Consider the following 14,493-nt stretch of genomic DNA (forward strand, 5'->3'; position numbering starts at 1 on the left):
GAGAGGACCGCGGAGATAAAGCCCCCTCCCCAACAAGCCTGTGCTGCAGCTGATAAGAGCCCTCACGGGTTGTAATGGGAGCCCTGGCTGCCTGTTTCCTCACAAAGTCATGACTCAGGGATAATGTTCACATCCTCCGAATGGCGAGGGAGCTAAAAATACAGCCAGGAAAATGAGAATGAGCGAGCGAGCATGAATGAGAGCGTGAGTGAGAAATGCACTGGGGAAAAGAGAGAGGAAGCATGAATGAAAGAGCCTGGGAGAGAGAGAGTGAAAATAGCTGGACCCTTCCAAGTTTCCAAGCTGCAAACCTTTGCTTGCAATCAACACTCTGGCAAAGGCATGCCTGCGAGAATATAAACTTGTCCCATGAATTTGTCTTCGCAAGCAACCCTTCTGGCATCACCCACCGAGAGCAGGAGGGCAGGACACCCTGCTCCGGGGGGGCTGCATCTCCCGGGGACACTTTGGGGGCTTCCCCCATGCCACCCGTGCCTCAGCATTGTCCTCAAAGGAGGGTGTCCTGCCTACTTGGGCGTACCTGAAGAAAGGAAGACACGCTTATTCCTGCCCATGCGTGGACCCAAACGCACAAGCAAGTTTTCCCATGGATGCACATGTTGTAGGTGGTCTCTCCTAGAAGGATGGATGTGCCTCTGCCCTCGGCGTGGGTCCTCACCAGGGTGGGGTGGGCTTGGGGAGCCCCACTGTTCCCCCAGACCCTGTTTCTCCAGCCTTTCCTAGTGTTTTGTTGTTTGTTTTTTTTAATGAGCCTGTTGCTGTGAGTTACTGCCTTCCCCCTCTCTGAGCCCCAGGCACCTGCACACATACAAGAGCTCATTCTCCTGGAAGGGTAAATGGTTTTGCCCTCTGCCGTAGCCCCCTTGCATCACAAATAGCCCCTTGGAGCTGAAATATGTTTTACACGTTTATCGCAGCGCTGAGGTTTCACCCGCAGCCCCCTTGGCACTGGGCACTGTACCAACACAGAGGAAAGGATGCTCCCCGTCCCCCATCCTCTACAGCTCCCCTCCTGCAAAGCCAGGGTGGATAAATGGGCCTTAGAGCAGGTCTTTAAGGTTAGGAGACCTTCTTTGCCCTGCGTAGAAGCTATATTCCAGAGCAGGATTCTAAGAAGTGGCTCTGGGTTCTTGGGAAGCACCTGTGACATCGTTTTCTCTCTGGCTTTGGCAGGATTGAGGGGAACCTCCTGCGGAAAGCAAAGCCCCTTTCGTGCAGACTGCAGGAGTTCAATTACAGAGAGGTTTTTTACCAAAATGCCTTATTCTGATGTCTCCTTTCCCTCGCCATCTCGGCCGGCAGCGCCGAACACGTGGGCTGAGGCAGGCGAGCGGCTGGTCCCTGCCCGCAGCGCCCAGAGAGGGCTGGCAGGGAGCAATCTCCCCGACACATCCCATCTCCCAGCACATGCCGGAGCCTTGTTTCAATTATTTCCTCCTGGGCAATCCGGCCGATCTGACACAGGCCCTCGCCTGCCACTTCCCAGCTCCTGGATTTTGTTCCGAGTTTCTTTTGTCCGTGGTTTCCTCCAAGGTGTTGGGCTGGGAGAGGGATGCTGGAGGGATGCTGCTGTATGCGGCAGGGAGAAGTGAGTCTGCACAGCCCGGGGGGGAGCCCATGGGTCTGTAAGAGCCATTAGACGTGGGCCGACCATGTTTAATACATCCTTGAGAGCAGCTCTGGAGCACGCAAGTATTGCAAGGGTGCTGGGATCAGGAGGATGCCGGGGCCAAGCCATGGGACAAGAGATGGGGAAAGAGCTTCACGGCTGGATGGGGACATGTTACCATCCTAGCCCCGGTCCCCGGTGCTGATGGCAGGGGCTTTGTGGCAGGAGACCCTCATGCCAAGGACCAAAGGTGCTAAAAAACCCCTATGAACCGGAGGGTCTTTACCACTGCCTAACTGGGATTTACCTAAAAAGAGCAAATCCAGCCCAACATGTGCTAAAGCGGTAAAAAAGTGCAATCCTTGTCCACCACCCTCCAGATCTGCAGGGGAATTGGGCTACGGAGGGGAAGCTGGTTCCTAAGCAACGTTTTTGGGGAAATAAATAAAAAAGGATTGCCGAGTCCTGAGTCATATAAGTCGTACAGGCGCTGCAGGGTTTCTGAGAGCGGGAAGTCACTCCTGGCCCTGCTGCTGTGGCCAGCTGCTGTCTGGGTGCCTGGATGCCAGCGGGTCACGGAGGGACGAGAACAGCCGGCAAAGCCGGGCTAAATTTGACCCATATCACAGATAGGAAGCGAGATTAGGTCCTTCTCCGTCATCACTGCTGAGCCCAGTTCTCCTGACAAAGGCCCCAGGGGTGAGCCTGCTGCTAATCCAAGGAGCCAATTTTAGAGCCCGCTCTCTGCAGACAATCTCCGATTGTTTGGGCTGTTTTGAAGTTTTTCCCAGCCGCACCGTCATCGCATCCTGTGACTTGGCAGGAAAGGCTTTTGCGCAGGCACTGCTGCCAAGAAGCCCAAGAGGTGTGACAGCGTGGGCTGCACGTCCCCCCAGCCGTGTCCCCTCCCTGGGTGTCGGGGAAGGGGCTCGGTGGCCTCGGTGAAGGTGGCGGGGAAAAACGGGTGGCTCCGGGCAGTGGATTGCCTGCGATGTGATGGCGGTGCCAAGGGGAGCAGACACAGATGTGGCAGCTCAGGGCCACCCACCCTGGGTGTAGGGGACCCCTCCGGCTGCTGCAGGTGGGTGGAGGCGGCTGCAGCTGCGGGGCACCCCGAGGAGCTCAGATGGGGCCATGAGATGCTGAAAGGAGCAGAGGATTTTCTCCCGGGTTGGGGAAAAAGCCATTAAAACTGCATCAGAGCTCCTCCCCTTCTTTCTCCTGCTAAATAATGTATTTTTCCCTCCAAGCAAACTACTAGCACCACTCGCCTTCCTGTGCTCCCCCAGCACTGTTGCACCCCCTTTCCAGGTCCCTCTTGACCCGCAGCCCATCAGCTGCAGGGCAGGATCCAGCTCTGCCCGTGGGTTTTCCCTTTCGGCTGTCAGCAGTTTTGCCAGCTCTTTCTTGAAATGGGAAGCAGCCAAAGCAAGCCGAGATACCTGAACCTGCCATCCATCCCCTTCTTGTCTGGACTCAAGATGTTTCAAAGCTCTCCCCTTTCTATTTCTATCCTTATTGTCATCCTGCTTTGAGAGGAAGGTCTATTATTCCCCCCTCCTTTTCTCTCTACAAAAATGGGACATTGTTTCTTCTTTCTTTGATTTAAAAGCCAAAAACAGTTATAGGAAACTGTTCAGCAGATGTTTTACAGTATGAACCTAGGGGAAAAAAAAAAAAATAAAAGCTCTCCGATTTTGCTTGAGGATCTATATTTAGCCTAATGCTTCCTCCGATTCAGGGTTTGTGTTGGCATAGACGAGGCGTAGGTTTAAGCACTTTGATTGTAGCATTTATTTTATTTCTCCCATTTGCTGCATCCATTAAAATCTGGAGCTGACTGCACGAGCTAATGAAGCTCATTCAGGGAGGAGGTAAATTCAGCTTGCTCTGTGTTTCAGCAAGGTCCCTTTCAGCCCACAGATGCTCAGGGTGGGATTGAAAAAAATAATTTCTCATCCTATTTGCATTGGGGTAAGCAAGGCTGCATCCGTGCTCACGGCACTGCCCGGTGCTTGTGCCCAGGGTGGCCAAAATAAAATGAAACTCCCAGCTGAGATTTATAAAGTCTCAGAGGGAGATTTATAGGCACTGAATGAACTGGCGCTGTGAGCCTCAGTTCCTTGCGATGCACTGAAAATGGCATTCGCTGATTTTTGGAAACAGTTTCCATCGGGACAGCCAAAACTCATCCCGTAAACTTTCCCCAGGCCAGACTCCTGCTGACTTCAAAAACCCAAGGACTCAGTACCAGCTGAGTGAGACCTTCCAGATAAGGACGAGGGTTAACATCACCAGCCGTGTGTGTTCTTCCCTCAACCAGAAGCAACAGGAGAAACCGCATCTTTGCACTGTGAGATTATACCGCAGGTGGGAAATAAAAAAGCCATCTGCTACCTGCAGGTCTGGGAAAGGCTGGGCAACGATGGCATCTCACCCTCTGTGAAATCCATCCCCTGTTGCCATGTGTACCCTGGTCCCAAATGCTTGCAGTGCCACTCGAAAAGGCAGACCGAGGAGAGGTTTGCCAGCGGAAAATCGAGGCTTGGAGCTTGCCCAAGAGACTGAGAGGAAGCCAATGCCACGTTATCACTGCCTGGTGAAGCTTGAGGCATTCCCCATCTAGGAAAAGCGTCTGGAGTGGGAGCGACAGCCCGGTGACACTCTACCACGGCACTCTGCATCAGCCCTTCCTGCGAGCCTTGCTCCCCTTCTCACGCGCTCTCAGCCTGAGCCAAAATTTCCGTACCCTGCTGCAGGGCATCTGGCTGGAGCTGCCAGCTGTGCCCCGGAGACATCAAGGAAAAACCTTAGGGAAAACCTGCTGGGATGCAGGTTCCCACAGGCTGGCACTCTGGATATGTGAGCAGGCGGCCGCATTTGGGTCCCCAGCGATGGGAGCAGGAGTAAGAGGCTCAGACATACCTTTGGGATGCAGTTTCTTCTGGACTTTGTGTTAAAAACACATACATTTGCAGGTTATGAAGGGTGAGGATACCAGGACTTCATGCTGGGCCTCCTGAGGAGCATCTGCAGTGGGACAAGACTGTGCTGAGACTCTGTAGATAGTCAAAGATGGAGAATCAGCAGCAGAAGAAACCAGGTGTTATTCAAGTGCACAGAAGATGTGTGTTAATGAAGATACAGCTTGTTTGCTACACCTGGTCCAGCAACTAGCCCAGAGATCCTTTGCAAACCTCCTTATCCTAATGGAGGGCCAAATCTAGGACCAAGAGTAAAGCCTGTACTTGCTTACTATGGGAAGTTTTCAATCAGAAAGAGCCACGCTGTGGTCTTTTTTCCAGAATAAAATCCAGAGCAACTCCACTGAGGTGGGAGGTGCACGTGGGCACCCAGGTATAAGGGCAGGGAGGAATTAATCAGTGCTGGGACATGGGCTGGCCTTAAACATGTCACTGGGCATCACTGGCAGTGATCTGGGCTGTGGTTTTGAAGTTGAAATCAAAGCTGTGTTTCCAGACATTAATGGCGTGTTTGTTGTCTAAGATGGTGGAAAACCAGATAAAAGCTGTAGCCCAAATGACCTGTTTGATTTCCTATAGGGCATTGTTCGTGCAGCTTCTAAATAGCCTGCATTAGAAAGACAGAGCAATTAAAAAGGCAAACTCACCCAAATTCATGGGCTGAGCTCTGGGATGCTGGAAGGATAAAGGTCTAATTCATAGAAACATCTTTGGCTCCTTTATTTAGGATTTCTGTATATTATATATGCAGACAACCAGGAATGTCATTTTTTCCAGACTGCTTTTTGCATAAATTAAGATTGTTTGCTGTTCACCAGCTAACCCCGCCATGACCTCCCCTCCCCTCCACCCCCCCTCGGCTTTGCTTAAAACCCGTGGGCCCACGCTGGCTCCCGCAGACTTCTGTGAGTGCTGGGAAGGGGGAAGGCGAGCTGGCACATCCCGAGCTGCCCGGGGTGGCTTTTTTGGAGAGCTGTGGAGCTGCAATGAGGACGGACAGGTTAACGAAGCACCTAAAGCAGGTCGTAGGACAAGGGTGAGGGTCCCCCTTCTCCCGGGTAGGTGTATCTGCCTCAGCCATTCTTGGAGGATGGATGGCGGGACGCGGTCATGCTCTCGGGGTCAGGTAGTGCCGCATGTGCTGAGGAAACGCCTTGGGAGACGCGAAGAGCTCCTTAACGCAGCCTGGATCCGGGTGGAAACCTGCTCGGCCCCGGGAGCGCTGATAAATGAGACGGAGCTGCTGCTTCCCCTCCCACCCACATACTTCCACTTTCACTTCACATGTGGGACCCAGCACTGCGATCCTCAGCCTGGCCATAAATAACCCCTCCATCACCAGGCAGGCATGGTGACAGCGTGTATTAAGGCTGCCAGTACAAGTGTTATTTTTCCTCTTTTTTCCTCCTGGAGCCCTTGGTGTCCTTCACGGAGGGGAACATCACACCTCTCAGGGGATGTCACCTGTGTCCTGTTATCCCGCCTGAGCTCCCCCGATAATCGGCGGAGGATACAAAAGACAGTCTGTCCAAACGTGCTTGGTGGAGCTCAGGAATTAAATATGAAAAGACACAGCTGTTCCAAAAGCCTAATCTTTGTCACAGACAAACTTTCCTTGACCTGGAACCATGTGGAAAATAAACAGAGAGGTAAAGGACATGTTAATAACTCATTTCCACAAACCCAAGCCTCGCATTTCTGCTACTGTATTTTTTTTCCCCTCCTGCTCGCTCTCATAGCATAAAGTATTTTGTAAGATACATACATTTTTGCATTGGTTTAGACGTGCAATTAGAGCACTGTGCTGAAATATCTCCAATCACCGGCAACTTCCCTGCCCTACGGTTCCTCATACAGAAACGCGGGATAATAATATTTTCTTTGCTGAGCATGTAACTCAGGTTTCTGTCTGGATGGTGGTACCCAGGAGGGCGCAGATTTCAGCTCGGGCCTCCTGAGATTATTGTAAAAACCACCAAATCCTGTTGTCCTCTGTTGTGTGTCTGTCAGCTGAGGGAGAACAAAAAGGTCCGTTTGATATTGGAAAAAAGGCCTCAAGAAAAAGAGAGTTTCCCAGGTTTATCAGCTAGCCGTATAACCCAAATACAATGAAATCGCTTAATTCTTACGTCCTTCGAGTTCTTTCTCCCCCTCACCCCCAGCACAGTGGCATTTCTGACGCTGAAAAGATGTGAGCCATGAAAGGAGAAGCCCAGCGACTTCAAAGGATGTGCTGTGTTGGGTCTGAGTCAAGTGGTGAGTCACGAAACGATGGTGATGGAAAGCCAACGGCTCCTTTCTCCAGGCCCGGGATCACGCATGGGGACCACGAGCTGATTTATGGGTGCAGTTGAGACGCTGTGCTCGGCGCTGCTGCCGAGGTGTCCCTCTCTCGCGGGGGGAAAACAGACCTCCGGAGGTCTGCAGGACCACCTTGAGTGGAGCCAAATGGAAAACTTGGGCTCTCCCTGTTCTCCAGATGCTGCTTCAGCCTCGCTGACAGTCCTTAGCGGCAGAGCAGGAGCTTTTTCACCGCTCAACCCTTCCCCAACATTTTTGGAGGCACCGCTTGCCGGGAGGGAGGTCTTCCAAGCCCAGGACACCAAAGCCACCGCACCCTGCTCTCCAGGCAAGGCCACCTACACTACAGAAACCAGTATGTAAAGAGAGCGGGCGGCACAAGGGGACCCAGCTTTCGGATTTCGGCTGGTGTCCTCAGACAACAGCAACAGCAGTAATGATAATTACAGTTTCCCATTCATTATCCTCATAGTTTAACCATAATAAGCTGCTTATTATTTTCAGAATGGGTTTTATATGACATTTTCACCGTGGTGCTAATCTTATTTTTTTAAAAGAGGATGCAAAGGGAAGCAGTTAAGTGGCCTCAATTCATTTTCTTTATTTTTATACTGGCTTGGGAAGCAGTTGACTTTTTTAAAATGTCAAGATTTTTATCAACGTTTTGAATTTCACTACAGCAAGATGCAGGGAATATTTTAACAGATAAAAGAAAATAAAAATATCTCTCTTTTTTTACCCCCATGCTAATAGTAAGTTAAGTAATAAAGAGCAAGTGATTAACTGGCTGCTGAATTCATTTTGAAATCTGGCCAGATGTGTTTGAGCAGGAATTGTTAGTTGATAGCATTTTTGTAAATCTGATCTTTATTTATATGCTTGCCTGGGAAAAGAGCACTTCTGAAATCTGGCTTTATAGTCTTAGATTAAATGATTTTGGATGAGGATTTTAATTTACAGATTTGAAGAGGGTATATGTGATGAAATCTTATCTGTTTTTTTTCTGAGTCTATCAGATAGTCTAATAAAAGATCCCCCTCCCAACCAACAGGCCTAATTTTTCTTAAGATGACAGAACTGGTAAATGATGACTGATTTTCCAGTTAACATTTTCATAAATGAGAACTAAATCACCTTTTTCTTACAGCTTTCAGGAGTTCCTGTGCATCCTTCCCCTATGTTGTTAATGGTGTGAGCGAGGTAGGCACCTGCACAAAGGAGTTTGCAATGATAATATTTATGTTGGCTTTTAGAAAAGTGATTGTTTTTTGTGCTTACAAGGCAAAACTCACAAATTTGCATCTTAAGTGCTCAGACTGGTGATGTTATGGCTAGAACTTCCCTAGAGATGTTGCTTAACATTAGAGTTAGAGCTGAGTGGAAATTTCTCACTTCCTCTTCCAGAATGAAAATATGGATGGGACTTGGTGTTATTCTGGGTTTTATCATATATATACACATATATGTATTTATAGTGATGTGTATAGACTAAAAATGAAAACTCAAAGCTGAAGGAAGGGATTTTTCTGCACGTTGTATCACATCCAAGCCAGTCTAACATCTTCAGGCACAGTTATTTAAAGTCTGTTTCTGCATGGTTCTTGTACCCCTTCTAGAAGTGAGATGAACCATGTATGAGCAAGTTTATAGCAATTAACTCAATCCGTATAAAGGAGATTTAACTGTAGCAGCTTCCAACCTAATCTAGCCTCACAAAAGTCATTTGTGGACCCCCTTTAAGCATTCAGGATGCTCCCATACACCCTGAACTGCTTCTCTTTTAGCGTATATTCTGTATCCATCACATCATACCCAAGATGATGGATCTGAGCTCCTGCCTGACCCAAAGGTGGAAAATCCCTATTCTCCCGCTTTTGAAGACAGATATTTCCCCTCAACTTGGACAGGGCATGCAGCACCCTTGGGCTCCATACGAGGAGGCAATTAATCGGGTGTTCGTCCCTGGCCCGCTGGCCAGAAGGCTTGAGCTCTGATGGTGCCTCCAGTTTGCTTTCGAGGCCAGCCAGCGACGGAAAGCCTCAGCACCTGGCCACCAGATGTGCACAGCTCTTGGGGGACCACTGCTGAAGCATCTGGGGCACAGGCTGCGTGTCATTGCCTTGATTTTGAGGAGGGGCAGGAGGGAATGCTGCTGCAGCCTGGGCAAACCTGCCACAGTATTTACAAGCACAGGCAGCTCCTTGATCTGGCTGTGTCACCTTCTCCCAGGGCAAACAGAGGCTGGGAAGGTAACCCTCCAAATCAAGACCCTCTTTTTTTGCTCCCTTGTACCGGAGTCAGCGTGTAATGCCAACTAAAAGCAGACAGATTCAGGCGCTCAGGGTCATTTTATCAGTTCCTGCTCTGTTTTTCCAGTGTAGTATGGAAATGATGATACTTATAGATCCATAAAGGGATGTGGAAGCTTATTACATGCAACTTCTCACCCTTAGTGGCTTATGATCCTCAAGCAGGACCACAAGTCTGCAGGATGTCTCCCTGGAAAGTAATCTGGGCGGCTGCAAGAGAGTCAATTGTGGTAGGTGACAGTGAAACTCAGAGCACTTGGCCGTGATGAATTTTGCCCAGGTGATCCCTGCTCACTGCCCAGCTCCAGGATGCAAACTGTGACCCTCTCCAGTCATAGCCACCTTCAGTATGATGCTGCTTTCGTTTTCCATCCATTCCTCTAGCTGCAAAACAGTGATAAGGATTTCTTAGGTTATTGGGAAAGGGGCTGTTTCTGCTGACACCTATATCCAGCACCTTCCAGAAGGAGCCCGTGTGCCCGTGTGCCCCTAAATTGAAGCAGCCTACTAGTGCACAACCTGTGAAACATCCACGAGACATCTCAGACTCGGTAAAAACATTAATAACTACTTAAGTTAAACATTAAGGAATCATTTTATTTTTTTACGAGTACAAAGAAAATCCAAACCATCTGGAATGGAAAGTACTTCTCGATGCACAATGGCTGTATGATAAATTCCATGAGCTACCCGAAATTTAACCCAACTTTTTGTTGCGAGCTGAAGCAACAGACTTAGGTGACTGATGTGCCCAAAATCAGGCCACCACGTGCAAGCCGAGCGAGGTGATCTGCACGCAGCAGACATCGTGCTGCCTTGTAAGAAACAGCTGAAACCAGAAGCGTCTCCATTTTGCAGACACACAGTTGATTGGACAGCCATAATACAGAGGCTATTAATATATAGATTACTGTATCGGAAGAACCGTCTGCTGCAGAGCAAAGCATCCAGCCCAGGGAAAGACATCTTGTTTGCAGCTGCCAGCGGGGTTATCCTGCAGCCTTGGGAAGAGTTGCCCAGATAAAAATTGATTGCTGGATGCATTCCACTCCTTTGGCGCTCAGACGTGACTGAGGCTTTGTACCAAAGCCCAGGAGGCTGGAAACCTTCCTGAGAAGATGGGAACCCTGTAAATAATTTCCTGCGTTAAAATAGCTACAAGAGCGATCCGTGCCTTACGGCTGCAAGTTCAACAGGTAACGTATATTCGGGCCACCTGTAGCCGTGTGTTTCTAAGTTAAAGCAAGGGCTAAAGGAGAGATACATTCTTCATTTAGGAGCTGGAGAAAATCCTTGAAGGACCTGTTAATAGTTTTATGTGCATAAATATTGGGGTTTTCTTTTTATTTGTCACTATGTGCATTTGAGCAATCTCCTGGACTGGTGGGTGAAGAACAGGAGAGACCTTTATGCCTGTGAACACTAGTTTTGCACATTTGATTCCTCTGGATAGCATCTGGCAGCAGTAGATGCCACAGAAGCCCTGTGCAGGCAGAAATTATCCATGTCACAGCAAATGCAGTTTTGGTCTGCACTTTGCAAATGTCCACTTAGCTGGGAGTATCCAAAATACCCATTTTTGGACTGGGAAGGGCTGTCCTCGGGAGTTATTTCTCTCCTCAGACTGATCAATACTTCAGCCTGGATTTCCAGTGACAGTACTTAGATGTGCATGTTGCATTTTTTTTTATTGTGAAGACGCTGCAAACTTCCCTGAAAACCAGCCACTTCTGCAAACATTCTGGCAAGCAGAATATTACAGTGTCCGTGCATTGAGGCAATAAGGGCCAAGTCCCATGGCTGTGTCCTCTTTTTTGCTGTTATATTACAGTTTGCTTTTAGGATTTCTAGGGAAAATCACAGCAGCTGTTCCCAGCCTCCCATTTCGCCCATAAACAAAATGTCCCAGATCAGCACATATGTAACCCTTGGTGTTTGGGCTTTGCCCCGCTCCTGAGGCTGCTGGTAGGGGCTCAGATGGAGTGGTTGCTCACAAAGACGGTATGACGGGGATCTGTGCTGTAGCTGGAGAGGATTATCAGCCTGGAGCCCTCTCCTGGAGGAAAAAGCAGCTTTGCTGCCTGGAAAGCAAGAGCAGGAGAAGCAGGATGGGCTCGTCTTCTTGCATCCAGGATCTGGGGGTAGAGCTGGGGCTTCAGAAGTCCCTGGCCAGGCTGCGAGGGTTTGGGCAGGCTGGGCAGGGGGATGCAGAGGCGTTAGGAGAGGGCAGCCCCAGGTCCTGCACTCCCAGAGCGAAGCAGGTAATTTACACTGGGTTTTTTTTGAAGTGAGCCCGCTGCAACCTGTGTTTCTGTCCCTCTGCCTTTTCCTGCCCAGCCGGGAAAGCGCTCGCCTGCCCTTCAGGTCCCAGCAGCCTTCTCTCCAGAAAGCCCCTGGCCTCCTTTAGCATCTGCATTAAAAACAGTCTGTGGGGTGATGCAGGTTGGGACCAGGCACCTCTGTCAGAGGAGGGAGCTGAACCAGTGGCTCCCAGTGCTGCCCCAGCATCTCCCTTCTCTGGTGCCTTATATAAGGGGAGATTGCTTCAGCCTTTATGCTTTTAAAAGCAAGCAGCAGATACCATGGCTTTTTTTTTTTTTTTTGGCACGCCTGGTACCAGAGGCGTGTGATAAGGGGTTTTGGGGCAGGCTACCAGGCTGTGTCCACAGCAGCCTGATGGCTGGATCCTGCCCAGCCTTGGGGGTAAGGCAGGCACCAGAAAGCCGGCGGTGCCCTGGGATATGCACGGGAGCAGGAAAGGCAGAAGTGCCCAGGGGACCTTTTAGGAGGAAACAGCAGTTTCTGCCATTAGGCACCTTCAGGCAGAGGCAGGAGCTGAGCCGAGGTTCGGGGATCAGGGCTGGATAAACCTCACCCTGGTCGTGCTCTGCGTGCCTGGTTTTTTTTTTAGTCGCCGTGCAAGTATAAGCTCCACTTCACAGGGACTTTGGGGGGCCGGAGTAGCACTTGCAAAACCCGCTGAAGCCCTCGGCTCGCTTTACAGGACGCAGGAGCAGCGTGGACACAAAGGCCACCACCACCACAGCCCAGTACCCCGCACTGGGGGTGGAGGGGGGCTAGCAGGAGGCTGCCCCCCATGACCACCTCAACCAACATCACTTTTTTTTTTTTTTTTTCCTCAACGGCGTGACATCTGCCAGAGGTGGCTTTTTCCTGGCTAGCGGTGGCCGCCGGAGCATGAGCGGCGTGGAGCTCTCCTTTCCCACCGCCCTGGATGCAGGACTGACCACTCCCCCTCCCTTTGAATAGGCGGCCCTGCTGCAAACACTATATTTCCATCCTCTCCAGCTCCAGCGCAGAGGATAGCACCAGGTAGTTGGAAAGAGATCGGAGACAAGTGTGGGAAGCCGTGGAAGACATAAGCTTTTCCCCTGGTCTTTCAGCTAAGTAGTAAGTGGCGGTGGGGAGAGAGTCTGTTTAAACTCTTTTGTGGGTTGTAGGTACCTGTGTTCATTTTCAGGACATCTAAGATTTGTTTTGCCAGTGATTTACTTTTACTCTCTCCATTTCCAGTTTCACCCAGTAACTGATTCATGTGTTTGCTAACAGTACTGCAGAATCTTATATAAATGTCTGAGCTGATGCTTCCCTTTAAACCCCCCCCCCCTTTATTTTTTATATAGAGTATATAAATTTTATATGTATGTTTAGGAGAACATTATTATTTTCCTCTTCTAGGCAGAAGGCTGCACCTTGGCATTATTACAGTGGATTAAATTTGCAGTTCTTTTTCTATTTTGAGTTGCATTTTGGTCTGGATGGAGGTTTGGGTTTTTTTTGTTGTAAGGCAGGGGGAGAAGCAAAGTGCCTGGGGTCGGATGCTCACTCAGCTCCCTCCAGCCCTGAGCACAGACAGACAGACAAGGAGCGGACCCCTTCACAACGGGGCTGATTCCCATCTTTGGAGGGATGCGGGTAAGGGGTTTGCTGCCGCACCTCCCCTTGTTTTCAATAGCAATGCCATCCCCCAAAGGGCGGAAAGTGCCACAGGTGCCAGCATTTGCTTTTGGGAGGAATTGGAGCCCTGAGTGTGACAACCGCAGGGATGTGCTGCCGCGCCGCTGCCGTTCCTTGGGAAAGGCGCAATCCTGCACCCCTCACCCAGCCGAAAAGAGCCAGTGGGAATTGTGAGTCCCTGAGGAACACAGGCAAGGCCTTCCCCCTTCCCATTAGTCTCTAAATCATTGCTTTGCATGTGGCCACTCCTTTGGTATTACAGTTACCATCAACTTCCCATCCTGTGCTGTCAACTGACACCTTTGGGGGCTGTGGGCTGGGTCCAGAGCGGTTTCCTGCTTACAGGCTATTCATGCTGCCTCTAATTTGGCTGGTTTTTTAAGCTTTCCCTTGCCTGTTGTGTAAACAATTTTCTGGCAAGCCAGATTTTTGGGGCTGCCCAGGCATTTTCGCCTTGGGCAGCAGGGAATGGCACCACTCACCCGGGGGCTGGGGTTTGTGCAGAAGAACACCGTGGATTTTGTGCACCCAGCACCGGGATGTGTGTGTGTGTGCGTCCCCTGTCCTCAGCTTCACCGCTGAGCTTCGGGGTACCTTGTGCCCCTCCAAACTAGAAAACACCCCAGTGCTATTTTCCTCGTTATACATCTGGCAAGTTGAGGCACAGAGGAACGAAAGGTAACCTAATTTTCTAAAGCGATTTGGATACCTAATGAAAAGAGGTGCTTCGTGGGATTTTCAAAGCACTGTCGGACCTGGGCAGGCTGGTCTCAAGCGTCCTGCTGCGGGAGTCTAGAGCAAAACGCAGCCTTACAGCTGGGCTGTCAATCCCTGACCAAGACCCCTTTACCACGGGGCAGACTGGGCTCTCTGAGATGGCGACCATGTGCTCCTCGCAGGGCCAGATCCTTCCCTGGTGCAGGGGATCCCTTGCTGAGCTGTGGGAAACTCATCCGGTTCTTTCCTCTTTTGCTTTGCCCCAACTGACGATCTGGCCCCTGATGTTGTGCTGTAAGTCTATTATTTCACGGAGGGAAATTTGTGAGTGAAATAACAGATGACCTAATTACCCCACCACCACCCATTCACATCTTCCTGCAATTGCAAGTCGCTGCTATGATCCAAGAGAGAGCAGCGTGATTTAATGGCAACAGCCTCCCTGGTTTAGTATCCCACCTAAACCCCTCTCCTTGCCATGACCTGCGCTGTCAGCTCGCTATAGATTTGGTGGTGCTGTTGACGGTGGCATTATTTTAGCTTCATTATAAAATAGCAGCTGAGTAATAGATGA

At 50.1% G+C, this 14,493-nt stretch overlaps 1 protein-coding gene across 2 annotated transcripts in view; it reads left to right on the top strand.

Moving 5' to 3' along the window:
* The first annotated feature begins 12,477 nt into the window (after positions 1–12,477).
* ETS1 (ETS proto-oncogene 1, transcription factor) overlaps positions 12,478–14,493 on the top strand; it is a 78,407-nt gene continuing 76,391 nt past the window's right edge. The window contains exon 1 of one of the 2 annotated variants that reach the window (XM_075034911.1): positions 12,478–12,635. The gene's annotated coding sequence lies outside the window, so the exon portion shown is untranslated. The remainder of the gene's footprint in view (positions 12,636–14,493) is intronic. The other variant, XM_075034910.1, reaches the window with a different exon arrangement.

This window comes from Buteo buteo, chromosome 9, assembly GCF_964188355.1.
Source record: "Buteo buteo chromosome 9, bButBut1.hap1.1, whole genome shotgun sequence".
Classification (NCBI taxonomy): Eukaryota; Metazoa; Chordata; class Aves; order Accipitriformes; family Accipitridae; genus Buteo; species Buteo buteo.